Below are 15720 nucleotides of genomic sequence, written 5' to 3' on the forward strand. Positions count from 1 at the left end.
TATTCTATTCTTTATTTTGACCCTGTCCCTCCTCAGAAGTATTTGCTTCTGATTACCTCTTTCCCAATCTGCTTTCGGACTTCCTTTTCCATTTGGCCAATTTTGCTTTTTAGGCCATTCTTCTCCTCATTGGCTTTTTGGACCTCTTTTGCCATTTGGGTTAGGCTGTCTTTTAAGGTGTTATTTTCTTCAGTATTTTTTGGGGGTTCTCCTTTAGCAAGCTGTTGACTTGTTTTTCATGATTTTCTTGCATCACTCTCATTTCTCTTCCTAGTTTTTCCTCTACTTCTCTTACTTGCTTCTAAAAATCCCTTTTGAGCTCTTCCAAGGCCTGGGACTGATTCATATTTTTCTTGGAGCCTTTGGATCTAGGAGCTTTGATTTTGTTTTCTTCTGCTTGTATGTTTTGATCTTCTTTGTCACCAAAGAAAGATTCCATGGTCTGACTTTTTTGTGCCTTTTTTTGCTCATGATCCCAGCCAATTACTTGAGTTTTAAACCCTTTGTTAAGGTAGGAGTCTGCTTCCAGTGTGGAGAATGTACTGTTCCAAGCTTTGGGGGTTTTGTGCAGCTGTTTTCAGAAATACTTCTAGGGACCTGTAAATTTTCAGTTCTTTCAAGTTGGTATGATAAGGGGCGAGGTGTTTACTCTTTCGCTGGCCTGTGCTCTAGTCTATGAGTAAGCACAGGCACTCTTTTCTGCCTTGGAACTGTAAGGAGGATTTTCTCTTTACCACCACTACGAGCTCCATGGCTAGCGCTCCTCCTTGCCCCAGGGCCGCCACCCAGGACTGTGAGCCAGATCCAAGCAGGGGCAAAGCAAGAGACTCCTGCCTCAGCATTGGCAAAGAGATCCCTGCAATCCTCCTCTGATCAGCCACCAGATTACCCCTCAGTCTGTGGGCTGGGAGCTCAGGAGGTAGCCACCACCTTAGGGATGAGCTCCTTGGGGAATGGGGCTGAGACCCTGAGCTTCTCTCATCACAGAAGCAGACTTTTACTACTGCCCTTCTAAGTTGTCTTTGGCGTTCGTGGGTTGAGAAGTCTGGAAACTGCCACAGCTGCTCACGATTCAGTCCTCTGAGGCTTGCTCCAGTTTCACTGCAGCCAGTGCGCCCATGCCAAACTGCACTCCTCTCCCCACCCTGCCTGATATACCTTTCTGATCAACCATCCAGGTTGTCTTGGGCTGGAAATTTGTTTCACTCTGTCTTTTTGTGGGTTCTGTGCTTTAGAATTTGTTTAGAGCCATTTTTTTACAGGTATTTGGAGGGGCTTGGGGGAGAGCTCAAGCAAGTCACTGCTTTCACTTTGCCATCTTGGCTCTGTCCCCGTAAGTCTTCTTTAGCATCGTAATTTTGAAGTTTGTCACTCAGCCTCCTGGAAAAACCATAGCTTTGATTATACATTTATCAGCAAGATAACATCTCTGCTTTTTAGTATGTAATGCAGATTTGCCATAGCTTTCCTTCCAAGGAACAAGAATCTTTTAATTCCATGACTGCAATTGCCATCTGCAGTGATCTTTGCACCCAAGAATATAAAATCTGACACTGCTTCCATTTCTTCTCCCTCTAATTGCCAAGAAGTGATGGGATCAGTTGCCAAGATCTTAGTATTTTTGATGCCAGCTTTTACACACTCCTTTTTCACCCTCATCAACAGGCTTCTTAATTCTTCTTCACTTTCTGCCATCAGAGTATTATCTGCATATCGAGATTATAGATATTTCTCTTGGCAACCTTAATTCTGGCTTTTGATTCATCCACATTGGCATTCCATATGATGTACTCTGCTATAAGTTAAATAAGGTAACAATGTACAGTCTTGTCATACTCCTTTCCCAATCTTAAACCAATCACTTGTTCCATGTTTGGTTCTAATTGTTGCTTCTTGACCTGCACACTGGTTCCTTAAGAGGTAAATAAAATGATCTGGTACTCCCATCTCTTTGAGGACTTGACAGATTTTGTTGTAATCCACATAGTCAAAGACTCTAGTGTAGTCAATGAAGAAGTAAATTTTTTTTTCTGGAACTCCCTTGTATTTTCCATGATCCAGTAAATGTTGGCAATTTGGTCTCTATTTCCTCTGCCTCTTTGAAAATCAGCCTATTTTAGTAATTCTCTGTTCACATATTGCTGAAACCTAACTTGCAGAATATTAAGCATAATATTGCTGGTATGTGAGATGAGCACAACTTGATAGGTTTGATAATTTGAATATTCTTTGGCATTGCCCTTCTTTAGGGTTGAGATGTAAACTGATCTTTTCCAATCCAATGGCCACTGTTGAGTTTTCCAAATTTATTGGCATATTGAGTGCAACACTTTTAACAACATCATTTTTTCATCTTTTAAATAGCTCAGATGGAATTCTGTCACCTCCCACAAGCCTACTTGTCTTCATTCTCCAAGATGATTGGCTCTAGATCAGCAACCCCACGTCATGGTTATCAGCAATGTTAAGATATTTCTTGTATAGTTCTTCTGTGTTTTCTTGCCATTTCTTAATCTCTTCTACTTCTCTTAAGTCCCTCTCATTTTGTTTTTTTAATCATGCTCATTTTTTTCATGAAACATTATTTTGATATCTCTAATTTTCTTTTTTCTTTTCTTTTTTCCAATTACATGTAAAAACAATTTTCATTCATTTTTTTTTAAATTGAGTTCCAAATTCTTTCCCTCCCTTCCCTCACCCCTCATTGAGAAGGTAAGCAGTTTGATATGGGTTATACATATGGAGTCATGTAAAACATTTTCATATCAGTCATGTTGTGAAAGAAATTAGACAAAAAGGAAAATAAAGAAAGTTTGGGGAAAACAAGTATGCTTCAATCTGCATTTAGACACCAATGGTTCTTTCTTTGGAAGTGGATAGCATTTTTCTTCATCAGTCCTTCAGAATTATCTTAAATCATTGTATTACTGAGAATAGCTAAGTCATTTACTGTTGATCATTGTCCAATATTACTGTTAGTGTGTACAATGTTCTCCTGGTTTTGTTCACTTCATTTTGCATCAGTTCATATAAGTCCTGCCAGGCTTTCTGAAAGCATCCTGCTCATTTTTTTTTAATAGCACAATAGTAGTCCACAATTTATCCAGCCATTCACTAAGTGATGGGAATCCTCTCAATTTTCAATTCCTTGCTGCAAAAAAAAAGAGATCTGCAACGAATATTTTTACACATGTAGGTAATTTTCCTTTTTAAAAGATTTCTTCAGAATACAGACCTAATGGTTGTACTTGCTGGGTTAAAGGGCATGCACAGTTTTGTAGGCCTTTAGGCCTCTCCAGAATGCCTGGATCAGTTCACAACCCTACCAATAGTGTATTAGGGTCTCAATTTTCCCACATCCCCTCTAACATTTGTTATTTTCCTTTTCTGTCATATTAACCAATCTGATATGTGTGAGGTGGTACCTCAGAATTGTTTTAATTCATATTTCTCCAATCAAAATGATTTAGAGCATTTTTCAAATGATTGTAGTTAGGTTTGATTTCTTCATCTAAAAACTTTCTGTTCATATCCTTTGACCATTTATCAATAGGGAAATGACTCATATTCTCATAAATTTGACTCAGTTCTCTATATATTTGAGAAATGAGGCCTTTATCAGAGAAACTTGTTGTAAATCCCCCCCCCCCCAGTTTTCTGCCTTCCTTTTTATCTTGGCTACATTGGTTTTGTTTGTGCAAAATCTTTTTAATTTAATGTAATCAAAATTATCCATTTTATAATCCCATAATACTCTTTCTTTTTTGTTTGGTCATGTTTTCTCTGCTTATCTGTAGATCAGAAAGGTAAACTATTTCATGCTCCCTTAATTTGTTTATGACATCACCCTTTATGTCTAAATCATGTAATCCATTCTGCTATCTGCTTCCATTTTAAGAGCGAGTTCATTCCACTCACAGTTACGACTAATTATGTATTTCCCTCTATTCTACTATTCCCCCAATTTATCTATCTCTTCTCACCACTGCCTCCCCCAAACCACCCTTCCTTGTATCAGCCTGTTCCATTCTCTTATCCTCCTCCCCTCCTACTTTCTCTGTAAGGTAAGATAGATTTCTATACCCAACGGAATGTGTGTATTTTTCCCATTTGGAGCCAATTCAATGAGAACAAGGGTCAAGCATTGCTTGCCACCCTCTCCCCATCTTCCCCTCTATTGTGAAAGCTCTTTTGCACCTCTTTTATGTGAGATAATTTATCCCATTCTACTTCTCCCACCTTTTCCCACTACATCCCTTTTTTTAACCCCTTAATTTTTTTTATATTGCCCATTACAGTCAACTAATAACTGTGCTCTCTGTCTATCTATACTCCTTCTAACTGCCTTAATAATGATAACATTTTTAGGAGTTACTAGTATCATCTTCCCATGTAGGAATGTAAACAGTTTAACTTTATTGAATCCCTTATGTTTTTTCTTTCCTGTTTACTTTATTATGCTTCTCTTGATTCTTGTATTTGAAAGTCACATTCCCATTCAGCTCTGGTCTTTTCATCAGGAATGCTTGAAAGTCCTCTATTTCATTGAATATCTATTTTTTTTTCTCCTAAAGTGTTATATTCAGTTTTTCTGGGTCAGTGATTCTTGATTGTAATCCTAGCTTCATAAAGGTTGTTATTTAGGTCATACCTATGTGGTCTGATGGTTTTCCCTACTTTATTCAATTTAAGTCTGAATTTTATAATAAGAAGCTCATGATCTGAGCCAGAGTCCACTCCAGGTCTTGTTTTAACTGAATAAGTTTCTCCATCTTTGACTGCAAAGCGTATAATCAATCTGATTTCAATATTCATGATCTGGTGATGTCCATGTGTAGAGTTGCCTTTTGGGTTGTTGAAAAAGAGTGTTTGTTATGACCAGAGTGTCATCTTGACAACACTATTAATTTCTGCCCTGCTTCAGTTCGTACTCCAAGGCCAAATTTGCCTGTTATTCCAATTATCTTTTGATGTCCAACTTTAGTATTCCAATCCCTTACGATGAATGAAACATCTTTTTTTTTGGTGTTATTTCTAGGAGATGTTGTAGGTCTTCAAAGAACTGATCAACTTTGGCCTCTTTGGCAACAGTAGTTGGATCATAGATTTGTGATGTTGAGCAGTTTGCCTTCTATTCAAACAGATAACATTCCATCCTTTTTGAGATTATATCCTAGTACTGCTGTTCTCACCATTGACTGTGAGGGTTACTCCATATCTTCTAAGGGATTCTTGCCTATAGCAGTATATGTAATGATCACCTGAATTATTTTCACCCATTGCCATCTATTTAAGTTCACTGACACCAAGATGTTGATGTTTAATTTTTTATTTTGACCGTATTTAGTTTACCTTGGCTCATAGATCATACATTCTAGGTTCCTATGCAATTTTGATCTTTATAGCATCAGTTTTTCCTTTTGTCATCAGACTCACTGCAGCTGAGCTTCCTTTCAGCTTTGGTCCAGCTGCTTCATTCTTTCTGAAGCTACTTGTAGTTGTCCTCTACTCTTCCCTAGTAATGTGTTGGATACCTTTTGACCTGAGGGGTTCATCTTCCAATGTCATTTCTTTTAAATACTGTTCATGGTGTTTTCTTGCAAAGATACTGGAGTGGTTTGCCATTTCCTTCTCTAGTGGATCACCTTTTCTCAGAACTCTCCACTATGACCTGTCCATCTTGGGTAACCCTGCATGCTCAGTTTCATTGAACTATGCGAGCTGGTCTGCCACAATAAAGCAGTGATCCAGGAAGGGACTTTGGAAAATATTGAAGATAAATACAAAGCCCTAACTTGTCTAGTATATCACTCTTCGAAGTTAGCTGTGACATATGATCATCCCAGCCATCCACTGACCTGGAAAAACACTGGGAAGCATGTGGTAAAGGGAGAAAGTGGAGTTCAACACCAGACAGATTCATCAAAAGTTTCTGGTAAGCAATTGTTCCTGTCATACAATAGGTAAAACAGCACGGGCAATATGATTCTATATAACAATTTAAAATAAATACCATGTAGAGGGCAATTTTATTATGGGATTTCTATGACAATCACTTCAATATGTGTTCAATGAACATTTGTTAAATCCTTAATCCTCAAGACTGTTTGTTAAATTGCTATTGTCAAAACACTGTACTGGACAATAGGGGTGATACAAATATAAAGAAGTCCCTTTCTTTAAGAAGTTTTCAATCTGACTGGAAAGAAACACACACACATGCACACACACCCACACAGAACTTACATACAATCAAATATCAAAAGTGCATTACTTATCTATGAATAGAAGCTATGAAAGTTTTTTAGCAAGACAAGCTTACTTCTGTTTGGGGACAATCAGTTCAGGCTGCAACTAAGCGGGACCTTCTTGAAAGGTGAGTCAAAATTTCAACAATATAGGTGTGGAGAGGAGAGCATTTCAGATGTGAACAAAGGCTTTTTGTTTGACTCTTCCATCACCTCACATACCTAGGTATTTTTATGTCGGTTCTACTTTCCTCCTTTTATTTTTATTACCACCATATTAGTTTAGACTTTAATTATCTCACTCCTAGGCTACTGCAATAATTTTCTAATTGGTTCTATTATGTCTCTACCCCCCACCTCCAAGGTCATTCTTACTCAAAAGCCTTTCATGTTATAATGCTGGTCAAAAACTGGCACTATCTGCTTAGCCTGTCTTTCAAGAGCCTTCAGAATCTGGGCCCAATCTTCCTTCCAGGCTTTCAGTCTTCTCCTACTCATTATACATACCTTATTGTCTTGTCAAATTGGATCATTCTTTATTGTCTAAATACAACTAATACTGTTTTGTCTCCTTTCTTCTGCTCTTGCTCTTCCATTCCTTTAAAATGTTCTTTTCCTCTTTCTCCATGTGCTGAGAAACTACTCATTCTTCAAGACATCACTTGAACAGCAATTCAGGTGATTCTTCACTGAATCACCACCACTCCCCCCACAACGTGATGAGATTACTCTACTACCTCCTACAGCACCTTGTTAATTTGTCTTTTTTGCCATTTATTACATGTTTAGCTTATGTTATAGATGTGTGTAGATCATTTCCTCTATTAGCAGAATAAGGACTGTCTTCTGGTCATCTTTTTTTTCACGACTGGCATAGTGCCTTGCACACAATAGATACTCAGTAAGCATTTGATGAATAAGTGAATGACATTTGGGAGAAAGGGGAAAGTTGAGAGAATAATTTCTGAGCAATTGAGGGTGCAATGTCTAATATTGTCTTTGGAAAGGTCAATCTATTTCTTTTTTTTCAATAATATTTTGTTGATATGTTTTAAGATTACCTAGATTATCTCCCACGTAACTCTTCATGTGGCCATCTCTTGTAACAAAGATTTTTTTTTTAAGAGAAAAACAGGAAGAACAAGAAAAAAAATTAGCACATCACTCTTCTCCTCTCCTTGTAAAGGAGTTGGTAGATATTTTTTCACATGTCTTCTTCAAGGCCAAGCTTTTCTTTATAATTTTTCAGTATTTTAAAATTGTTTTGTGGTTCTTTCCATTTACATCATTGTATTTATTGTATATAATGTTTTCCTAGCTCTGCTTAATTCACTTTGTGTCATTAAATGTAAATCTTTCTATGCTTCTCTATCTTGCTTTTCTTCTATGTGCAGTCAAATGTACTTGGCATTAGTCACTGTTGTCCTTAACGACACAGATATCGTTTCCCCCTCATTTCATATACCCTTCCCTGTTGAAATGTTCTTAGAGTCAGTAACAGCAGGCATTTGGGATGTTGAATAGTCTCAATGAGAATTCCTATATTAATTGTTTAACTACACAGAGATGGGATAAACCCTCCCCCTAATTCTCAGAGCTGCTTGCCCTGTTGAGCTCTTTGTTAGTGCTAACTTTTAGGAGGAGGTGGGTGGGAGTGGTAATGAGTACAAACAAACAATATTCTGATTTAAACATCTGATTGTTTAATGGGTTAGTAATTCCCAGCTTGATCTACCTGGCATAATTCTTAAATAAGTTAATATCTGCTATTATCATTTCAGTTGTCTACATCATGTTATAAATAGACAATAGTCTATAAATGGAAAGAACTACACACCAAAAATTTTTAAAATTAATTATTTTTAGTTTTCAACATTCACTTCCACAAGATTTTGAGGTCCAAATTTTCTCCCCATCTCTAACCTCTCTCCACCCCAAGATGACATGCATTTACTCCTCCTGATCTGCCCTCCCTTCTATCACTCCCCCCTTCTCTTATCCCCTTCCTCTTCTATTTTCCATAGGGTGAAACAGATTTCTATACCCCATTGCCTGTGTATCTTATTTCCCAGTTGAATGTAAAAAACAATTTTTAACACTGTTTTTTAAAACTTTGAGTTCCAAATTCTCTCCCTTCCTCCATTCCCACCCACCCTCATTAAGAAGGCAAGCAATTCAATATAGGCCATACATGTGCAGTCATCAAAAACATTTCCATAATTGTCATTTGTAAGACTAACTGTATTTCCCTCCATTCTATCCCCCTCCCTGCTTGTTCTATTCTCTCCTTTGACCCTGTCCCTTCTCAAAAGTGTTTGCTTCTGATTACCCCCTCCCCCAATCTGCCCTCCCTTCTATCACCCCCCCCTTTCCCCTTCCCTTCTATTTTGCTGTAGGGTAAGATAGATGTATATACCCAATTGAGTATGCATGTTATTCCCTCCTTATCCCAAATCTGATGAGAGTAAGGTTCACTCATTTCCTCTCACCTCCCTCCCCATTATAAAAGCTTTTTCTTGCCTCTTTTTTTTTTAAAGGCAATTGGGGTTAAGTGACTTGCCCAGGGTCACATAGCAAGTAAGTGTCAAGTTTTTGGTCTGAGGCCATATTTGAACCCAGGCCCTCCTGATTTCAGGGCCAGTGCTCTATCCACTGCACCACTTAGCTGCTCCCTCTTGTCTCTTTTACATGAGATAATTTACCCCATTCTACCTCTTCCTTTCTCCTTCTCCCAGTATGTTCCTTTCTTACCTCTTAATTTTATTATATCATCACTTCATATTCAACACACCCTGTGCTCTCTGTCTACATATAATCCCTCCAACTACCCTAATAATGAGAAAGGTCTCATGAATTACAAATATCATCTTTCTATGTAGGAATGTAAACAGTTCAACTTTAGTAAGTCTCTTATGATTTCTCTTTCCTGATTACTTTTTCATGCTTCTCTTGAGTCTTGTGTTTGAGAATCAATTTTTCTATTTAGCTCTCATTTTCTTTTTCAAGAATGCCATTTAAATTCCTCTATGTCATTGAATATCAATTTTTTCCCCTCATTGATTACATTCAGTTTTACTGGGTAGGTGATTCTTGGTTTTAGTCCTAGCTCCTTTGACCTTCAGAATATCATATTCCGAGCCCTCTGATCCCTTGATGTAGAAGCTGCTAAATCTTGTGTTATCCTGATTATATTTCCACAATACTTGAATTGTTTCTTTCTGGCTGCTTGCAATATTTTCTCCTTGACCTGGGAACTCTGTAATTTGGCTATTATATTCCTGGGAGTTTTCCTTTTGGGATCTCTTTTGGGAGGTGATTGGTGGATTCTTTCCATTTCTATTTTACCCTCTGGTTCTAAAATATCAGGGTGGTTTTTCTTCATAATTTCTTGAAAGATGATGTCTAGGCTCTTTTTTTTTTATCATGGCTTTCAGGTAGTGCAATAATTTTTAAATTATCTCTCCTGGGTAAATCAGTATTTCCAATGAGATATTTCAAATTGTCTTCTATTTTTTTCATTCTTTTGGTTTTGTTTTATAATTTCTTGATTTCTTATAGAGTCATTAGCTTCCAGTTGCTCCATTCTAATTTTTAAGGAATTATTTTTTTCAGTGAGCATTTGGACTCCTTTTTCATTTGGCCAATTCTTCTTTTTAAGGCATTCTGCTCCTCATTGGCTTTTTGGATCTCTTTTGCCATTTGGGTTAGTCTATTTTTTTAAAGAGTTATTTTCTTCAGCATTTTTTTTTGAGTCTCCTTTAGCAAGCTGTTGACACTTTTTTTATGATTTTCTTGCATCACTCCCATTTCTCTTCTCAATTTTTCCTCTATTTCTCTTACTTGATTTTCAAAATCCTTTTTTAACTCTTCCATGACTTGACACCAATTCATATTTTTCTTGGAGGCTTTGGATGTAGGAGCTTTGACTTTGTCGTCTTCTTCTGAGCATATGTTTTGATCTTCCTTGTTACCAAAGTATGTTTCTATAGTTTGAGTTTTTTCTGCTGTTTGTTCATTTTCCCTGACAATTACTTGACTTTTTTATTCTTTGTTAAGGTAGGGCTCTGCTTCCAGTGTGAAGAACGAAATGTTCCAAGCATCAGGGGTTTTGTGCAGCTGTTTTCAGAGATAGTTCTAGGGACTAAAGTCTTCATTTCTTCCAAGGTAGTATGATCTAAGGAGAGGTGTTTACTCCTGTCCTGGCCTGTGTTCTTGTCTGTGTGTGACCACAAGTACCCTTTTATACCCTGGAACTATGAGAAGAGTTCCCCTCTTCACTTCTGCCTCAAGTTCTGCTATGCCAGTGCTCCTTCTCATCCCAGGACTGCCACCCAGGGCTGTGACCCAGATCCAAGTGTGGGAAAAGCAACAGAATCCTGCCTCAATGCCAGCAAAGAGACCCCTGTAATCTCCTTCTGATCAATTATTTGATCCCATCCCCTTACAATCTGGGGGCTGAGAGCTCAAAAGCTACCACTGCTGCCATCCAGGAATTGTGCTGGGGCCAGGGCTGGAATTCACTCCTCTCTCACCCAGGTCTGACAGACCTTTCCTACTGACATTCTAACTTGTCTTTGGCATTTGTGGGTTGAGAAGTCTGGCAACTGCCATAGCTGCCTGTGATTCAGTCCCCTGAGGCCTGCTCTGGATTTGCTGGGGCCTAGTCTTTGCTGCTGAGACTGTACTCCTCTCCCAGCCTGGTGCAATAGGCATTTCCTGGTGACCTTCTAGGTTGTCTTGGGCTGGAAATTTGTTTCACTCTGTCTTTTTGTGGGTTCTGCTGCTGTAGAATTTGTTTAGAGTTGTTTTTACAGGTATTTGGAGGAGTTTGAGGGAGAGTCCCTGTTTTTACTCTGTCATCTTGGCTCCACCCCCAAAAAAATTTTTTTAAAATGTAACAAAATTACAAAGAACAAGCAGGATTCAAATGAAGAGAGATGAGGACAGCTCCTCCCCACCCCTTTATGGTGGCTATGTGAATATAGAGAAGTGTATGAACGAGAGATGTTTTAGAATTGACAAGAATTGGCAAATGGTTGTACATGGGGAGGACAAAGGAAGGAAGAGTCACGGACGATGCAGAGGTTGCAAACCTAGATGACTGGGAGTGATGGTATCCTCAACAGAAATGAGGGATGAGCAGGTTGGAGCTGGGCAGGGAAGAATGATTTCCATTTTGGACATGTTTTGTCTGAGGTTTTGGTGAGAAAAAAAATAAGGGAAGACAGCCTAGGAATTTTGAGGTTCAACTTTTTTTAATCCTGAGTTTTTCTGTATCCACCAAATCTTAACCTGATAGAAATAGCCAACAATTATTATTCACAGTGTTAACCATGCTTCCAAAATCACTTCTTTTTTTATTCCTCTATTCATTATTAATCTATTAAAGCAAATCATTATTAAGCAACTCATTTTGTAACCTGACAGCATATGGAACTAAAGGGCTATTCACAAGCTCACTTCTCATGTTCCTAATTCAGTTGAGCTAGTTGAGATGTGCCTGCAGAAAACAGACATCATTTGGCTGTTTGCCCTGGCAATTTATAGTTTATTGGTCGTGATTCAACCAGGGAAAGGAGATGAATTGTAATCTTTCTTCTGCACATCAGCTGACACCCATAGCACTAGAGCTAAGGACAAAAGGTTGCTATAAGAGCAGATTGATCAGTTTAAACATTCATTCCTTTTTTAGAGCCATAGATGATACATTTAATGTGTACTACAGAACATTTCTTCGTCAGGAGAGGCAACACTACTACAGACTTACCTGCTGAAAAGGAGAGAATAATATTAATACAACAATAAAACTCTTGATTTTTAAAGTGCTTTTCCTTTGAGAAATTGAGAAACTACAACTTTTCTGTCTTATTTTTTGTGCTTCTTATTATGTTGAAGGTTAAGAAATGGCTTTTTAGCAAACCTGGACAGATTTTTAAAATTAACTTTCTGACTGATTTAACATTTTTGTTTTCTCCAATTTCACATGTGTTCAGGGCTCCATTATCTTTAAAACACAAAAACCCAAACCTAGTACCTTCATGCGGCCCCCTGCTCTTTCTCACTATGACTCCATTTCCTTTCTCCTTTTCATATTAACTCTTTCATTTCATTTCATTTTGTATTAACTCTTTAAGCAGTCTATACCTGCTACCTTTATTTCCTGTCTGTCCAATTGTCCCTTCTTTTATATTTCTGTCAATGGTCTAGGTAAGACCTTTATCATCTTCTGCCTTACACTACTGCAATGGCCTACTTATTGACAATCATACTCTGTCCAATCAAATCCACTTTACAAACTTATTGACAGATTGATCTTCCTAAAAATCACATCATGCATTGTATTACTCTCCTATTCAACAATCTTCAAAGCCTTTAAGGATTATCTCATGATTCAAACTCTGTACTCAGGCATTTGAGATCTCAAATGACCATCCTAGCTTTACATGGTATATATAGCCTTCTAACTAGTGGTGCACTTGTAAATGTTTAATAATTGGCTCGGGGAGGGGGGAAATTGTATGACATACTTTTAAGTTTAATTTGCATTATTAACATTTTCTCCATCACTTTCTTAAGCCTGGAAACCAACAAAACAATAAATCAATCCCTGACTTTTAGTGTCTGATATTTCTGAGATATAAATGCTTATGTGGAAAATTTAACAATTAGCTTTCAAGAATTGTTATTAGATGGCTTCAACACATACCTACTTCTAACCTGGTCAAACTAATCTACTTGGGTGACTGATATTCTTTTTCCCTCCTTGACTATGCTCTCTTTTTCTTTCCCATCTATTCAAATCCTACCCATCCAAAGCTGTGGCTCAAATTTCACTTTTTCCCCACATAGCTTTCCCAGCAAATTATAGTCTCTTCATCTCCTGAAGGTACAGTGATTATTATCTCTATCATTTATTCGGCAATTAATTTTCCTGAGGAAACTATATACCCTGTCTTCAGTCTTTCTATTTATAATTATTCTCTGGGTTGTGTATTTAAGATATGATCCATGATTGTTAATGCAGCATTTTCTAAATGCCTACTTTGCCTCAATCTTCCTTTCTTTGCTGAAGTTTCATCTAACACTATGGTCAGTGGCACCATGGAGATTGCCTATTTCTAGCCTAATGCTATGAATGCTAAAACTCTTTATTACAATGAGTTCTCCTAATAAACAAACATCTAAGAAGGTATGATAGGTTTAGATATTCTTTCAGGAAAATCCTCATTCTTATTTGAGCAGTGGATAAGAATGTTAAAGCTAGGGGCAGCTAGGTGGTGCAGTGGATAGAGCACCAGCCCTGGATTCAGGAGGACCTGAGTTCAAATCCAGCCTCAGACACATGACTACTTACTAGCTGTGTGACCCTGGGCAAGTCACTTAACCCCATTGCCTAGTCAAAAAAAAAAGAATGCTAGAGCTAGAGGCAGGAGGATTTGGGTTCATATCAGACTTTTGATAGTCATTAGTGTAAATGTGTTCAAGTCACTCTCTATTCTGAGCCTCTGTCAATTCTCTAAGTCTTATCTTACTAAGTCATAGACACATTACAATGTACAACATAGATATTTCGTTATTAATACATAGAACTATAAATGAGGCAAGGAATCAAATCACCTGGCATAATACATGAATCAATGAATGAAAAAGCAGTTATTAATTATTGTATCCCCTGAACTTCCTATGTGCAAAGGAATGTAATCAATATAGATACAATAGGGGGCCTCTCCATATTCTCATTCTAATAGAGGAAGATGACATATAAGAAAATGAGAGCAAGGGAGAAATGTTTTCATTTGAAAAATCACAGGGATGGTGTGGGAAGCCACAAAGGAGTAGATTGATATGTGAACCTTTTCTATTAGTAACAGCAGTATTGATCTGATTATGGTTCCAGAACTGGAAAGCAGTGAATGGGAAGAGGAGTAGCCAGAGTATAAAATGAAGTACATCTGGGGCCAGCTACATACAGCAGGACATATTTACCAAGCAGGACAGTGCAGCCCAGTATGAGAATTCTAGAGCCCAAAGGACATGGTCTCTAGTCTCTGCTCTGCCTTTTCCAGGCTGGTGGATGCAATAGCAAAACAGCAGACAAGAATGTGCCTGGGGTATATATGAGAAAGAAATATAGAATAAGAGAAAAATATAAAATTTGGTGAATAATGAAAATTATTGGATACTGTTGAAATTTGCAATTAGGAAATGTCCCCTTCATTTTCTCCTCCTCCAACTCCCACTGTTTCCTCCCCTCATATCTACTGCCTTTATGATATTTATCAGGAAGTTCTGCCTTCCTCCAGAGAAAATTAGTTGTCAATAATCACTAGTATACACCTTTGTTTTTCTGGTTGTTCATCTATTTTCAAACTTAGAGTCATTTTGGAAGGTGAATAACACTTACTAGTCTTGAACTAAGAAAGTGTAAAATGTGTCTCAATTGCATAGAAAGTTTTTTTAAAGTTATTTTTAGGAAGAATTATTTACTGATACAGGAAGAACAGTTGGAATAAAATGCCCCCCCAAAAAAAGTCTCCACTGTATTTTCCCACAAGTGCATAGAGTCCAGGAGAAAATGGGATCAAACCTGCAGCACACGTGGCAAAAAGGGTAACTCTTACCTCCTAGAAGTCCTTTTACTTGGTCTTCAAGATGTTCCTTTTAGATGAGGGATCCAGTTTCTTAAGAAGTTCAGAAAAACGAATGAAATATAGTTACTTTCTTTTTGGAAAGTTAATAACGTAGTCATTGTTTATATCAGAACACAGCATAAAGAAAGGCAGCATGGCAAAATAGAAAAGGAGATGACCCTGGAGACAAGAAGACCCGGGTTGGAGTCCTGCCTCTGACACGAGGAAGTGTATGGCCCTGGGCAAATCTCCTAATCTCCTAATGCCCCCAAGGGAAATCTCTCAGAGAAAGGCCTCAGTATCCCAAGTCAAGTCAACAAGCTTTTATTGAGTGCTATGTGCCAGCCACTGTATTAAGTGCCAGAAATACAACTATAAGCAGAAAGAAAGAAAGACAGTCCCTGTCCTCAAGGACCTTACACTCTAGGCAATACATAAAAATGAGGAAATGAAGATACTTGGCATGGTGACTATTTTGGAGGAAGTCCAGAAGGTGGATCAGGATTGTAGCCTGGAGAGGAGCCAGCCAATGAAGGACAAGAGAGAGAAGTACTTCCAAATTGTGAAATACAGAGATGTAGTGAGCTTCCAGGGTGGAGAGATTTATGAGACATTATAGAGAAAGTCTGAGGGGAAAATCAGGGGTGCAACCTTGGAGAGGTTCCCTGAGGGAACTTTATAAATCTATAATTGCCAATTTTTCTTCAAATTGACCTTGTCTCACTCTCCTATGCCTCCCCTCAAAAGCCCTTAGCACCAAAAATGTGATGCAACCTTTTCTCTTCATCCTCCATCCAGTTAAATCAAAATAAACCATATAACTCAGGCTTATGACTGTGGAT

General features: G+C 37.9%; 1 protein-coding gene across 20 annotated transcripts in view; it reads left to right on the forward strand.

Annotated features, from left to right (window-relative positions):
* The window catches only part of SCEL (sciellin), a 152663-nt gene that overhangs the window by 64003 nt on the left and 72940 nt on the right, over positions 1 to 15720 (forward strand). The gene's annotated exons all lie outside the window — the stretch shown is intronic.

Source organism: Phascolarctos cinereus, unplaced genomic scaffold (assembly GCF_003287225.1).
Source record: "Phascolarctos cinereus isolate Bilbo 61053 unplaced genomic scaffold, phaCin_HiC Scaffold_7;HRSCAF=346, whole genome shotgun sequence".
NCBI classification, from domain to species: Eukaryota; Metazoa; Chordata; class Mammalia; order Diprotodontia; family Phascolarctidae; genus Phascolarctos; species Phascolarctos cinereus.